The 13,942-nt window shown below is 43.2% G+C and overlaps 1 long non-coding RNA gene and 1 pseudogene across 1 annotated transcript; one reads left to right on the top strand and one right to left on the bottom strand.

Moving 5' to 3' along the window:
• Positions 1 to 1,692: 1,692 nt before the first annotated feature.
• LOC125515717 lies at positions 1,693 to 13,415 on the bottom strand (annotated as a pseudogene).
• On the top strand, positions 8,620 to 13,687 carry LOC125515718. Its single transcript, XR_007287100.1, has 2 exons — positions 8,620 to 8,978; positions 13,464 to 13,687. It is a non-coding gene; the product is annotated as an uncharacterized LOC125515718 (long non-coding RNA).
• The last annotated feature ends 255 nt before the right edge of the window (positions 13,688 to 13,942 follow it).

Consider the following 13,942-nt stretch of genomic DNA (forward strand, 5'->3'; position numbering starts at 1 on the left):
ACTATTATTATATGCAGATACTGGGGCTGACAGGAGCAGGTGAGAAAATAGTCTTTCCACCACGGTGTAGCATGCATACGCGACATTTCTCCCGCGATTGTTTGTCCGACGCCTTGGCTTGGAGCCACCATGGAGTCGAGCATTGACCTGCTCATGCTCCTCGCGGTCTGCGAATGACGCAAGAATGAGTTCGTCCTTGCTGGATGAAGGAGGCGTCGAATTCCAAGTATATACTTGGAATTATAACCATTTGAAAATCGTAGCTGTCGAAAAAATTGCCGTTTGAATTATAATAGTCATTGAAATGAAGTGACGATTCTGAAAAAAGCTTGGAAGAATCGCCCAAAAGAACTGGCCCGTACTTAGGAGCCAAATGGGATTTTTGCTTTTGTTAAATAAGTTACAAATGCATTCTAGGAGAGAGAGAGAGAGAGAGAGAGAGAGAGAAAGAGAGAACTTTATTACAGGAAGAGGATTTCTGGCTCTCTGATGCCACACACCATTATATGAATATAGCATTAGAAAACACATTAGAAAATTTCAAAATTTTCTGAATTTTGGGATGTGAAATCTAGGTGTCCGTTGTGCACCCGTGTTCAATTTCATGAGGAATTGGTGCCCGTGGTCATGTTAGTAAAAAAGAGAAAAAGAATCATATGTATAGAGGAAAAAATTGGTTGTATCATATGTCGGACCGTAATTCCTGCGCCGCGAATATCACGGGCATCCATTCCCCACGAAAATAAATACGGGTGTACAATGAACACCCAGGTTTGATATCCCAAAGTCTCAGAATTTTTTAAATATTTTGATATTTTTCAAATGCTATTTTTCATATAGCGGTGCGTGGCATCCGGGGTGCTCCATTTCCCCTTTATTGACTGTAATAACTATGGAGCCGTTGAGGCATATAGCGCGGCTGAAAAGTGAAAACACACGGACGTAGCAAAGCCCCAAGGCCGTATAAACCTCTCCACGGGCTTCGCTTTCCCCGCTCTATCGCCATCGCTCGCCCTTCCTTCCTTCTCTCGCATGCCCCCGTACTCGCGCCGCGCCCTTGCTTCCACGCGCACGCTGGCATCTACCCCTCTGACTCAATGCCGGCCTTTCGTGCCCAGCGCAGGCCGCCTCGGCAGCAGCGCGCTCAGGCCGTTCGGCAGAATGCCGACCCGGATGCGGCGGTTTCTCTGAACCGCCGCGAGGGTTGCCCTCGAGAAGCTGGATCGGGCTCGTAGGTCAGGCCTGGGACGCGTTTCCAGGCCTATTTGTATATGCCGGAGGAGCGAGCTGCGATGCAAGGCAGGTGGTTTCTTCGCCCCTGAATCCTCCGGCATTCTGAAGCTGCGATGCAAGGCAGGTGTTTTTTTTAGCCACGCCTCTCTTGTTCTGCTAGTAGCTACTTTCTGCAATTGCATTCTCAAATTCTCACCCCTTTTGTTTGACGCTTGGACCAACCAAGCATTTGCTGTATCTAGTCTAGTAGCTCGGCAGTTCACCTCCAACTCTGGTGCTTTTTAAAACCGCTGATCCAAAGCAAACAGCTCAAAGAACTTGAATTGAAACCACTTTCAATCTTTCAGTGACAAAACAAGATGGTCATTTCACATGTTTATACTTTGTCTCATGCTTGTGAAACATAAAACATATAGTATAATACGTATATAGAGGGACATCCAAAGGTCCTCGCAAAAATAATATTAAAGGATGATGGATTTTATAAAAATCTTTCCTTAAAGAAGAACGTATAAAGCTGAAAATGGCAACCTGCGCGGCTCTGTACAGAGTACAAACATAAATCTCTAAGATTATCAGAAGTAGTAGTTGTATGAAACTAAGAAAGTACATGTACATTGTGCACGAAAATACATTATCTATCATGTGTTGTTCCTTCTATCTTGGCTGTTCTTTGCATCTGTTGGTCATCGTCTATACTGGCCAGGCAGGAGGCTACTTCCATCATAGCTGGCCTCCTGAATTGATTATGATTGACACACTTGCAAGCGATTTCAACCACCTTCAGCATTTGCTCTTCGTATCCTATTCCTCGAAGTGTTGGATCCAAGACCTCAATCTGCTTGCCCTCAGACCTCAACTGTAGAACCCATGGGACAAGTTCTTTTGATGTAGATAGGACTGAAACAGGTCGCATTCCAGTGAGCAGCTCAAGCAGGACTACTCCAAAACTGTATATATCACCTCTCAAGGTAGCAACCCATGCTTGCCCATACTCAGGGGGGATGTAACCCATAGGCCGACCAACTCAGTTGTAACATGAGTTCTGTTGGGAACAATCAATCTGGCTAGCCCAAAATCAGCAACATAAGCTTTAAATTCTTTGTCCAGTAGGATGTTACTGGATTTGATGTCACGGTGGACAATCTGAGGCTTGCAGACATCATGGATATAAGAAAGTCCCAGGCTTGCTCCTTGTGCGATCTTGAGCCGAGTTGGCCAGTCAAAACATGAGCTAACGTCATCATCCCTGTTATGAAGCCAATCATCTAGGCTGCCATTCTCCATGTAGGAATATATGAGCAGCCTTGAGTTTCCCTGGATGCAGTAACCCCATAGTGGTACGAGATTTTGATGCTGTGTCATGGAGAGTGCATCAACCTCTGCCCTGAACTCCCTTTCCATCAGACACATTTCATCGTGGAGCTTTTTAATTGCCAGCTTGGAGCCATCAGGTAGTTCTGCCTTGTAGACTAAGCCATAACCTCCGCATCCAATAATGTTTTCCTTGTCAAAGTTGTTCGTGGCTTTCAAAATGTCACTAAAGTTGATCTTGTTGTCTTCTCCATTGCCTTGTGGCATCCACATCACCACTAATGTTTTCTCTGAACTGGAGTAGAATGAAGATGCATCAACGTCTCCATTATTCCCCCTTTGACTTGTTGCTGTAACACCCTTCATCCTGATTGAGACAAAGAGACACCCCAGCAACAAAACAATAGCAATGCCTCCAAAGAACACACTAAATGTGATTGCAAAAATAACCTTCTTATTTCTTTGATTTTGGGAGACTAGAGGTGTTGAAGCTGATGCACATTTGTGGGTGAGCATAGAGCCACACAACTTTGGATTCCCATCAAAACTAGAATTTGGAAATGTATTAAGCTGCCCTCCGGATGGAATAGGGCCTTCTAGATCATTGTTAGAAATGTTGAATCCTGAAAGGAAGTTCAGACTATTCAATGCACCTGGGATTGCACCTGTAAGATTGTTGCTGGACAAGTCTAGCACCAGCAGATTTGTTAGATTGCATATTGATTGTGGAATCCGTCCTGTCAAGTAGTTGAAGCTGAAATTGAGTGAAAGGACAGCTTTCAACTGACCAATCTCCAGAGGTATCTCACCGGTGAATTTATTGTTGCTTAGATCCAGCACTTTAGGGAAAGCAATGGGTATGCGGTATTGGAGTGATGGGCTCTTATAAACAGGCAACTCGAAGAGCCTGGGGTCCAAATGAGCTTCTTTATTCTCTGACATTAGCGTTGGCATATCCATCAATATTGTTGGAATTTCCCCTGTGAGGGTGTTGTTTCTTACGTCTAGATAGAAGAGGTGCTTTAGGGCTTTGATCCATGCTGGTATTGATCCAGTGAGTTTATTGTTAGATAAGACTAACACCTCTAAATTTGCTAGATTTGATATCCAAAGAGGCATTTTTCCAAACAATGGGCATCCTCCAATGTCCAAAACCTGAAGTTTCTCAAAACCTTCAACTTTCTCTAACTCTGGCATGTGCTCTCCTATGAAATTCTGCCCTATAAGCAGGGTGGTAAGGTTCCTGCAGCTCTGAAGGATGTGAAGTGCATTTGTGATGTTTTTAAAAGAATTTTTACCAAGTGACAGGAATGTGAGGTACTTCAGGTCACCTATTCGTGGTGAAAGCTGCCCATGTAATTTGTTGCCAGATAACCGCAGTGCAGTCATATTGCTGCAAGAGTATATGCTTTCTGGAACTTTCCCGGTGAAGTTGTTGTACAGAAGGTCTAAAGTTTTTAGGTTGTGCAGGTTGGAGAAATTCACATTGGCAAGTTCTCCACTGAAATTGTTGCTCTTGAGGTCAATTATTATCAGATTTATGCAATTGCTCACAGCCGATGGCAGCTCCCCTGACATATTGTTGTTGTTCAAATGGAGCTCCTGCAATTTCTTGAGCTGGCCTATGGAATCTGGAACCTTACCACTGAGATTGTTCCCTCCAAGATCAAGGGTAGACAGATTTCTGAGGTTAAATATGTGTGCGTCTTCAAGAACTCCATGCAAATGATTGTTAGAAAGAGACAGGTATTCCAACGAAGTAGCATTGAAGAGTTCATCTGGGATAGTTCCACTGAGGTCGTTGTACCCTGCCCTGAGCTCTATCATCTTTGAACAATCACCAAGGCCTTGGGGGAGACTGCCGCTGAAGCGGTTGAAAGACAGATCAAGCACAGAGATGTCTGGGGAGGTGTTACAGAAATGAGTTGGTACCTGCCCAGTAAATCTGTTGTTGCTGGCATTGAGCGCGACCAGATTCTCCATTCCCTTCCATTTGGTGGATGTGAACTGTCCTGTAAAGAAGTTGCTTGAGATGTTGAGTACCTTGAGTGGCCGGGCAGGGGTCGAAGCTGACAGCTCTGGCAGTGTTCCGTTGAACTGATTATAGCTGATGTCAAGGACAAGGATGCTGCTGGATGATACCAGTTCCAGTGGCAGACCACCGGAGAGTGAGTTGTGGGAGAGGTTAAGGTGCCGCAGCCCTGTTAGGTTCCCAAGGGACTCTGAGACGTGCCCCTCAAGGCCCTTTGAAGCCAGCAAGACATCGGTGATCGTCGTATCTTGCCTGCAGGTGATGCCTTCCCACTGGCAGCAATCCGTGCCATGCTGCCAGGAGACAGCGAGGCCGCCGTCTTGTGAAAGCCCGGCGAGGAGCTGGAGGAGGGAGGCCTTCTCCTGCTCCGTGCAGGAACTCGTAGACGAGACCAAGCAGAGCAACAACACAAGAGCAAGGGAAGGTATGTGCAATATCCTGCTGTGTCCCCTGCTGGAGAAATGGTGTGTCTTCATGGTTTATTGGTGGTGGAACTAGCATGGGAACCAGGGCTTATGTTGTGGCCTGACTGGACAAAGCATAAATGGCGGTCTAATCATGAAAGAGCACGAGGGGAAAGAAAGACCGTTTCCGAAAAGGCGCTCGTGCTCGAGAGCAATCATCGTTGTCAAAGTCAGTGTGTGGACATGGCCAAGTGGAGGGCAAGAAGAAGTGCAATGCTGTTGCTTGATGGACGGGGTGGATGGTTGACCTGCTGGGTGATCTGTTATCTCTTCCATCCTCTTGATTTTAGGCGTTTACTTTACTTACCCCCTTATATGACGCGAGCTTCGTCCGATGGATACGTCTGCTGTTGTTTTCCGTTCTCCTGGCTCCACCGGCTCACTATTGCGGACCATGGACCGTAAGGCTTTGTGGTTATCGTCTGAATTTGAAGGTATTCAAAGGATTCAAAGTAAACTGGGTAGCGTGTGAGCTCTGGCAATGGCGGGCTGGTTCATCACCTGGCTCTGACGATGCTCGTGTGGAAAGAACCATGTAGGAGTATCAATTATAGCTGAATAATTGGTGTTAAGAATCACATTGCTTGGATGCTGATGTGCTGATGCTAGCTGCACTGTACCGTCGTTATTGCTTCTTAGATGCTGCACTCTATCATTGCTCATTATAGGTGTGGTTAATGATTTCCCCCTTGTGATTGAGAAAAAAATAATAGCAAGTGCCAGCCGCTCTACTTAATTAAGGCTCTCGCGAACTTGAGCGGTGGCGTTGCATCGTTCTTGATGTCCTGTTAGTGTTTATGGAATCGCTGATCTCTCTGTTTTCTTCTGCGGTGGCGCACATGCTATTTTCAGGTGCAGTGCGGACTGAACTCTGAAGAACTGCCGTGGGAGCAGAAAAGGCAACAACACAACTCAACAGGCCGGCCACACGTTTGTGTTTCACCATGTTGATGTAGCTACTAGCTCATGGGCGCGGGGTCTTCGCAATCGTGCGACAGCCCGCTCTCTCATCTCTCCTCTCGTTGGCTGAAAACCACTCCCTTTGAACTAAACAACACGGTACTTATTTTGGATTGGAGGGAGTGTCTTATTGTTTCTGCATGGTGCCACCTCACGATTTCACACTTGGCCACATGCAATACAGAAATGGTGGCGACACCAGACTATTCAAAACATGTTTGTACAATGTACAACGTGCATGAGAAAAAGTAGACATGCGTTAGCAAAACCCAATGAAAACCGACAAAGAAACACAAAGCAAAGTAAAAGAAAGCAAGAAAAAACCTAAGTAACCCAAGAACTAAATTATAAATAAGAAAAATCAAGGAAAACCGTTGAAAAAACAAAGAAAACAAAGCATAAGAAAAAAACTGTGAAAAAACAAACATATACCAGGGGCTCCTATTCTGTGACCTCCAGGCGCACCCCTCCCCCCCCCCCCCCCCCCTCCATGTGGGGCATGAGGTGCCCCCTGTTTTTTTTTTTGAGATTTCAGAAAACGTTCACAGATTCAAAAAAATGTCCACTGAATTCAAAAACAGTTCTTGATTTCAAAAAATGACCGTGACTACAAAAGAATGAACCTTTTGAATTTTAATGATCATTATTTTATTTTCATGGAAAATCTTTTATGACCATTATTAATAATGATGAAACATTTGTTGAACAAATTTTGAATTCGATGTACATTTTTAGAACTTGACGAAAGAAATTTGTTTTCAAGAACATTTCAAAAAATGGATGAATAAATATTAATTTGATGAACAAATTTAGAATTTGATATTTTTTTTTGAAATTGATGAACAAATTTCGAATTTGATGATAAAAATAACTCGTTCAACAAATTTTGAATTTGATGAACATTTTGTAAATCTGATGAACAAAATTTGAATTCAATGAAGACTTTTGACATTGATAAACATTTTTTGAATTCGATGAACAAGAATATGTTCGTGAATTTTAAAAGAAAATTCGCAAAAAAGTGAAGAAGTAAAGAAGAAAAATAAGAGAAACGAAAAAAGAAGAAGAAAAAGAGCAAGAAAAAGAAAAATGAAAAAAGAAAAGGAAGGAAAAAACGAAAGGAAAACCCCACATATGGACCTGGTGTCTTTTACCCGTGAGAGCGTTATCTCGCTTATAGCGAGATGAAAGGAGCTCTCGCGTTAGGCGCGAGCGGGCTGGCCACTAGTGTAGGGATTCACTTGCTGTATGTTCGGCATGCTCCAGTTTTTACTTGTTCTTTTCGCTTTCTTTTGTTCTTTTTTTCGGTTCTTTTTGTTCTTAGGCTCATTTCTTTGTTTTTTTCTTTGTTATAACTTATGTTTCTTTGTTCACTTGTTTTCTTTGTTTTTTTATCGATTTTCACTAGTTTTTTGTTTTCTCTATTTCTTTCTATGTTTCTCATCGTTTTTTCAGTTTTCTTCATTTCTCTATCTTTTCCATCGGTTTTCATTGGGTTCTATCTTTCTTTCTTTTTATGTGTTTTCTTTATGGCTTTCATCGTTTTTTTTGCAGTTTTAGAATTTTTTTTGGGTGACTATTTTTTCTATGTGTCATTCGTATCGTTTTTCCTATATTTTCTACATACATTTTTCATGCACATGTGAAATGTTTATTTTTGTACATGTTAATATTTTTGAAACACACAATTATTATTGAAAAAAATTAGTCTACATTTTTCGCATACATCAAGAACATCTTTTATATGAATTTAAGGTTTTTTAATACATGATTAGAATTTTTTTGAATACAATTATTAACATTTTTGCAAATATATGTTTGATGTCTACTTTCTTCATATTCATTGTACATTTTTCATATATATATATATATCTGAAACTTTTATTTGATATACATTTAAAAAAACATATATATATATATATATATATATATATATATATATATACATGATTAATACTCCCTCTGTAAACTAATATAAGAACATTTAGAATACTAAAATAGTGATCTAAACGCTCTTATATTAGTTTACAGAGGAAGTAGTTTTATAATGTTACAGACAATTTTTTTAAACACGTGAACATTTTTATTATGTCACAAAGAATGTTTTTCTGTGCTGTCACAATTTTTCATATACATTTTGAACATCTATTTATAAATGTTTAATAGTTTTTCTTAGGTGATTAACATGTTTTCATATGTATGTTTTTGATCTCTACTTCTTTTGCATAAACATCGTATGTCTTTTGTATACGCCATGAAAATTTGTTTATTCACGTTTAATTTTTTTAAATACATTATTAACATTTTTCTCATATATATGTTTGTTCTCTCCCCTTTTTCATACATATTGTACATTTTTTGTATATATTCATATCATTTTTCTATACATATGCTGATATGCACGATTAACATTTTCAATTCTGTATGTAAAGTGATTTTGTAGTAGATATATTTAGAATATTTCGAAACATAAGCAAAGGTAAAAAAAAAGGTAAAGCAAAAAACAATACAAAAATGTGAAAACAAAACGCTCAATGCCTGCGGCTCCCGCTGGGCCGGCCCATTCCGGGCGCTGCACTGTGTCTTCTACAAGCGAGACATAAGTAATTTCGTATAGTCGCGCCCTCTGTTTCCTGCCTCTACCACGCCATCGCTCTAGGCTGCCGGCGAGTCGCCACTCCACCGCGCTCACCGGAGGTGCCTCCGGCCTCCTCCTCGCATGCCGCCACACCCGCGCCGCATCCTCGCTTACACGCTCGCCCCGTCCCATGCTCGCCCCTCCGCCGCAATGTGACGGCCTTTCGTGTGCTCAGCGCCGGTGCGCTCAGGGCGTTTGGCGAAATGCCGACCCGGATGCCGGTTCTTGGACTGCGGGTGGACTCGCGGAGCAGGCGCATTCTGAAGCGTGGGCGTATGTGCCGAGGCGGCGAGGCGGGTGGTTTCTTGGCCGCGTGTAATCCTTGGACGTGGTACTGGTACGTACTATGCGCTTCTGATCGCGATCCCTCTTGTGTTCTGCTTGTGACTGCATGCCTGTTATGCGTTCTGTGTGACGTGCATTTCAAAGTACAAAGATGGCAGTCGTGTTGCATTCGCAAATTCTCATTCCATTCCATATTTCCATTCAATGCTTGGACAATGGACCAACCAAAAATTTGACGCACAGTAATTCGGTAACTCACCTCCGGCTGGTACGAAGCAAACAGTGACAGCACACAGTCTCTGCACTTGAATGGGAAACATTCTCAATCCTTCACTAGGAAAACAAGATAACCATTTCACATGTTTATACTTTGCCCCATGCTCGTCAAAGTTGAACATATTTAGAATACTGATGCGCGTGCCTATAGTTGCATTAGATTCTCTCATTACACTTCATTTGGCACTTGAACCAACAAACACTTGTTGTAAAGTATACTCCGGTAACTCACCTCCAGCTCCGGCGGCTCCTAAAATCCGCTTATACGAAGCAAACATCTGAATGGAAACCATTTTCAATGCTTCCCTGAGAAAACAGGACAATCATTTTACATGTTTATACCTTTTTCCTATGCTTGTGACTTAAGCATATTAGTACTTAAACAAACATTGAAAGTAAGATGAATTTTACAAAACTCTTTCCTTAAAGACTTTACAAAGATCAGAATGGCAGTCTGTCAGGCTATGTACAGAACAAACTATACGATTATCAGAAGCAGTAGTTCTAGTGGAACTAAAAAGTTGCAAGTACATCGTGCACGAAAATGAAGGATTATCTATCATTTGAAGTTCACTATATGTTGGCTGATCTTTGCATCTCTGGCTCAACGTTTATACTGGACAGGCAGGAGGCTACTTCCATGATAGTTGGCCTCCTGAATTGATTATGGTCAACACACTTGCAAGCGGCTTCAAGCACCTTCAGCATTTGCTCTTCATACCCTGTTCCTCGAAGTGTTGGATCCAGGATCTCAATCTGCTTTCCCTCAGACCTCATCTGTAGAACCCATGGGACAAGTTCTTTTGGTGTGCAAAATACCGAAACAGGTCGCCTTCCTGTGAGCAGCTCAAGCAGCACTACTCCGAAACTGTATATATCACCTCTCAGCGTAGCAACCCATGCTTGCCCATACTCGGGTGGGATGTAACCCATAGTACCTACCAGCTCCGTTGTGACATGAGTGTTGTTGGGAAGGATCAATCTGGCTAGCCCAAAGTCTGCAACATAAGCTTTAAATTCTTTGTCCAGTAGGATATTACCAGATTTGATGTCACGATGGACAATTTGAGGGTTGCAGGCATCATGGATATAAGAAAGGCCCAGGCTTGCTCCTTGTGCGATCTTGAGCCGAGTAGGCCAGTCAAGCAATGAGCTAACATCATCCCTGTTATGGAGCCAATCATCCAGGCTTCCATTCTCCAAGTAGGAATATACGAGAAACCTTGAGTTTCCCTGGACGCAGTAACCCCACAGTGGTACAAGATTTTCATGTTGTGCCCTGGAGAGTGCATCAACCTCTGCACTGAACTCCCTTTCCATTAGACACATTTCACCATTGAGCTTTTTGATTGCCAGCTTGGAGCCATCAGATAGCTCTGCCTTGTAGACTAATCCATGACCCCCACATCCAATGATGTTCGCCTTATCAAAGTTGTTCGTAGCTTTCAAAATGTCAGCGAATTTGAGCTTGTTTTCTACTCCCTTGCCTTGTGCTATACGCACCACAACTAATGTTTGTTCTGAACTGGAGTAGAATGAAGGTTCTTCAACATCTCCATTACTTTCCCTTCTATTTTTTCCTGTAAAACCCTTCTGCCTGATTGAGACAAGGAGACGTGCCAGCAACAAAAGAATAGCAATGCCTCCAAAGAACACGCCAAATGCAATTGCAAAAACAGCCTTCTTGTCTCGTTTTTTTCTGGAGGATGGAGATATTGAATCTTTACCGCATTTATGAGTGAGCATAGAGCCACACAGCTTTGGATTCCCATTGAAACTAGAATTCTGAAATGTATTAAACTGGCCTCCAGTTGGAATAGGTCCTTCTAGGTCATTGTTTGAAATGTTGAATTCTGAAAGGAAGTTCAGGGTGTTCAATGCAGCTGGGATAGCACCTGTGAGATTGTTGCTGGACAACTCTAGCACCTGCAAGTTCGTGAGGTTGCAAATCGATTGGGGGATCTGTCCAGATAACTTGTTGAAGCTGAAGTCAAGTACAGCAAGCAAGTTCAACTGACCAATCTGTGGGGGGATCACACCTGTGAATTTGTTGTTGCTTAGATTCAACATTGTTGGGAAAGATGTAACCACACGGTATTGAAGTGATGGGCCAGTATAAACAGGCAGCTCAAAGACCCTTGGGTCCAAATGAGTTGTGTTGTCAGTTGATTTTAGCATTGGCATCTCCGTGAATGTTAAGGGGATTTCTCCTGTAAGAGTGTTGTTTGACACATCTATATAGAAGAGACGGCTTAAGGAGTTGATCCAGTCCGGTATTGGTCCAGTGAGTCGATTGCTTCTTAAAATTAACATCTTCAGTTGTGTTAATCTTGATATCCATAAAGGTATTTTTCCAGTTAATCGGCAACCATCCATGTCCAACACCTGAAGATTCTCAAAACCACCAATTCTATCATCCTCTGGCATGAGCTCTCCCTTGAAATTGAACGAAATAAGCAGGATGGTAAGGTTCTTGCTGCTCTTAAGGATCTGAAGCGCATTTGCGATGTTTGTGAAATTGTTTTTACCAAGTGACAAGAAGGACAGGTGCTTCAGATTGCCTATTCTCGATGAGAGCTGCCCATATAATTTGTTGTTAGCTAGCCGCAGCGCAGTCAGGTTAGTGCATGAGTACATACTTTCTGGAACTGTACCGGTGAAGTTGTTGGACCAAAGATCTAAAGTTCTTAGATTGGGCAGGTTGGAGAAATTGACATTGCTAAGTTCTCCACTGAGTTTGTTGCTCTTGAGGTCAATTGTTATGAGATTTGTGCAGTTGCTCAGAGCATATGGCAGCTCCCCTGACATGTTGTTGTTGTTCAAATGGAACTCCTCCAGTCTCTTGAGTTGACCTATATAATCTGGAATCTTTCCACTGAATTGGTTCCCTCCAAGATCAAGGGTTACGAGATTTCTGAGGTTGACTATGCGCTTGTTATCAAGAACTCCATATAAACCATTGTTTGCGAAAGACAGGTATTCCAACGAGGTTGCATTGAATAGTTCATCTGGGAGTCTTCCACTGAGGTTGTTATACCCAGCCCTGAGCTCTCTTAGCTTGGAGCAATCACCAAGTCCTGGGGGTACGCTGCCACTGAATTTGTTCAAACACAGATCAAGCACCTTGAGGGATGGCAAGGTGCTACATAATTGAGTTGGTATCTGCCCAGTAAAGCTGTTATTGCTGGCATTGAGTGCGATCAGATTCTCCATTGCTTTCCATGTGGAGGATGGAAACTGTCCTGCAAATAAGTTGCTTGAGATGTTTAGTACCTGCAGAGGCCTGCCAGGGGTTGAAGATGACAGCAGCTCTTGGAGTGTCCCGTTGAGCTGGTTAAAGCTAACATCAAGTGTAGTAATGCTGCTGGACGACACCAATCCCAGCGGCAGACCACCAGACAACGAGTTGTCAGAGAGATCAAGGTACTGCAGCCCGGTTAGCTTTCCAAGGGATTGTGAGATGTGCCCCTCAAGGCCCTTCGAAGGCAGCGAGACATTGATGACCGTCCTATCTTGACTGCAGGTGATCCCTTCCCACTTGCAGCAACCCGTGTCATTCCGCCATGACGCAGAGAGGCCACCATCTTGTGAGAGCTCGGCGAGGAACTGGAGAAGGGCGCCCTTCTCCTGCTCGGTGCAGCAACTGGTAGGAGGGGCCAAGCAGAACAGCAGCACAAGGGCAAGGCCAAGGGAAGGTATGCCCAGTATCTTGCTGCATGTCTTGCTGGAGAAATGGAGTGTCTGCATGGTTTTCTGGTGAAACTAGCATGTAAGCAAGAGCTTGAGCTGTGCCCTGACTGGATGCATCAATGGTGGTCTAGTCATGAAAGCGTGTGATGGGGAAGGAGAGAAGCAGATTTTGCTCTCATTTTGTTTTGTCCACTTGTAGTCGTAGTCACCATGAAGAAATCAAGGTCATAAAAATTGGATTTTACACAACTGCCACCAGCTCACCAGCAGCTTCCTAGTTCACACTGGCGTTTCCCTGTTCTGCCATTGGCTGCCTGCTGTAATCTACTGACAAAGTCAATTGCCCAATTGTCCTGAATAGTCGACCGTACAAATAAAAACTGCTTTGTAGACTGTGTAGTCGTCCATGACTTTAGGATCCTTACTTAATTGTATCAATCAGCATGCCTTAATTTACTAGACCTGACATCACTACTCTTACCGGCTTCACTAAACAAATCCAACTTCTTCCCACTAGCACTTGGACAGAAAAATTACTTCTTCACGTATCCTTTTGCCTTTTTTTGAACAGGAGAAGGAGAAGATCTGTTTAAAGGGCAGTCTGGGTGGACGTAGCTCCCTCTTGCGCAGCGTTCGGGGAAGGGTCCGACAACTTTGGGCCTATTGTACGCAGCCTTTTCCTACATTTCTGTAAGAGGCTGTTTCGAACAACTCACAAGGCAACAGCTTTACCGCTGCGCCCCTTTCAGAAGATGTGTTTCTGAAAGGAAAATAAAAACAGTTGGGTAACGACTTGCAGAATGTTCTGAAAGGTGCTTGCGATCCAGAGCAAGCATTGGTGTCTCAGTCCGTATGTGGACAAACCCAGGCAAGAAGGAGTGCAATCTTGTTGCTTGGTGGACAAGGTGGATGGTTGACTTGCTGGGTGATATGTCCTCTCTTCCATCCTCTTGATTTACTAACCCTTATCACGCGAGCTTCATCTGATGCTTACCTTTGCTGTTGCTTTCGATTCTCCTGCTCCACTGGCGCACTATTATATTGTGGACC

Source organism: Triticum urartu, chromosome 6 (genome assembly GCF_003073215.2).
Source record: "Triticum urartu cultivar G1812 chromosome 6, Tu2.1, whole genome shotgun sequence".
NCBI lineage: Eukaryota > Viridiplantae > Streptophyta > Magnoliopsida > Poales > Poaceae > Triticum > Triticum urartu.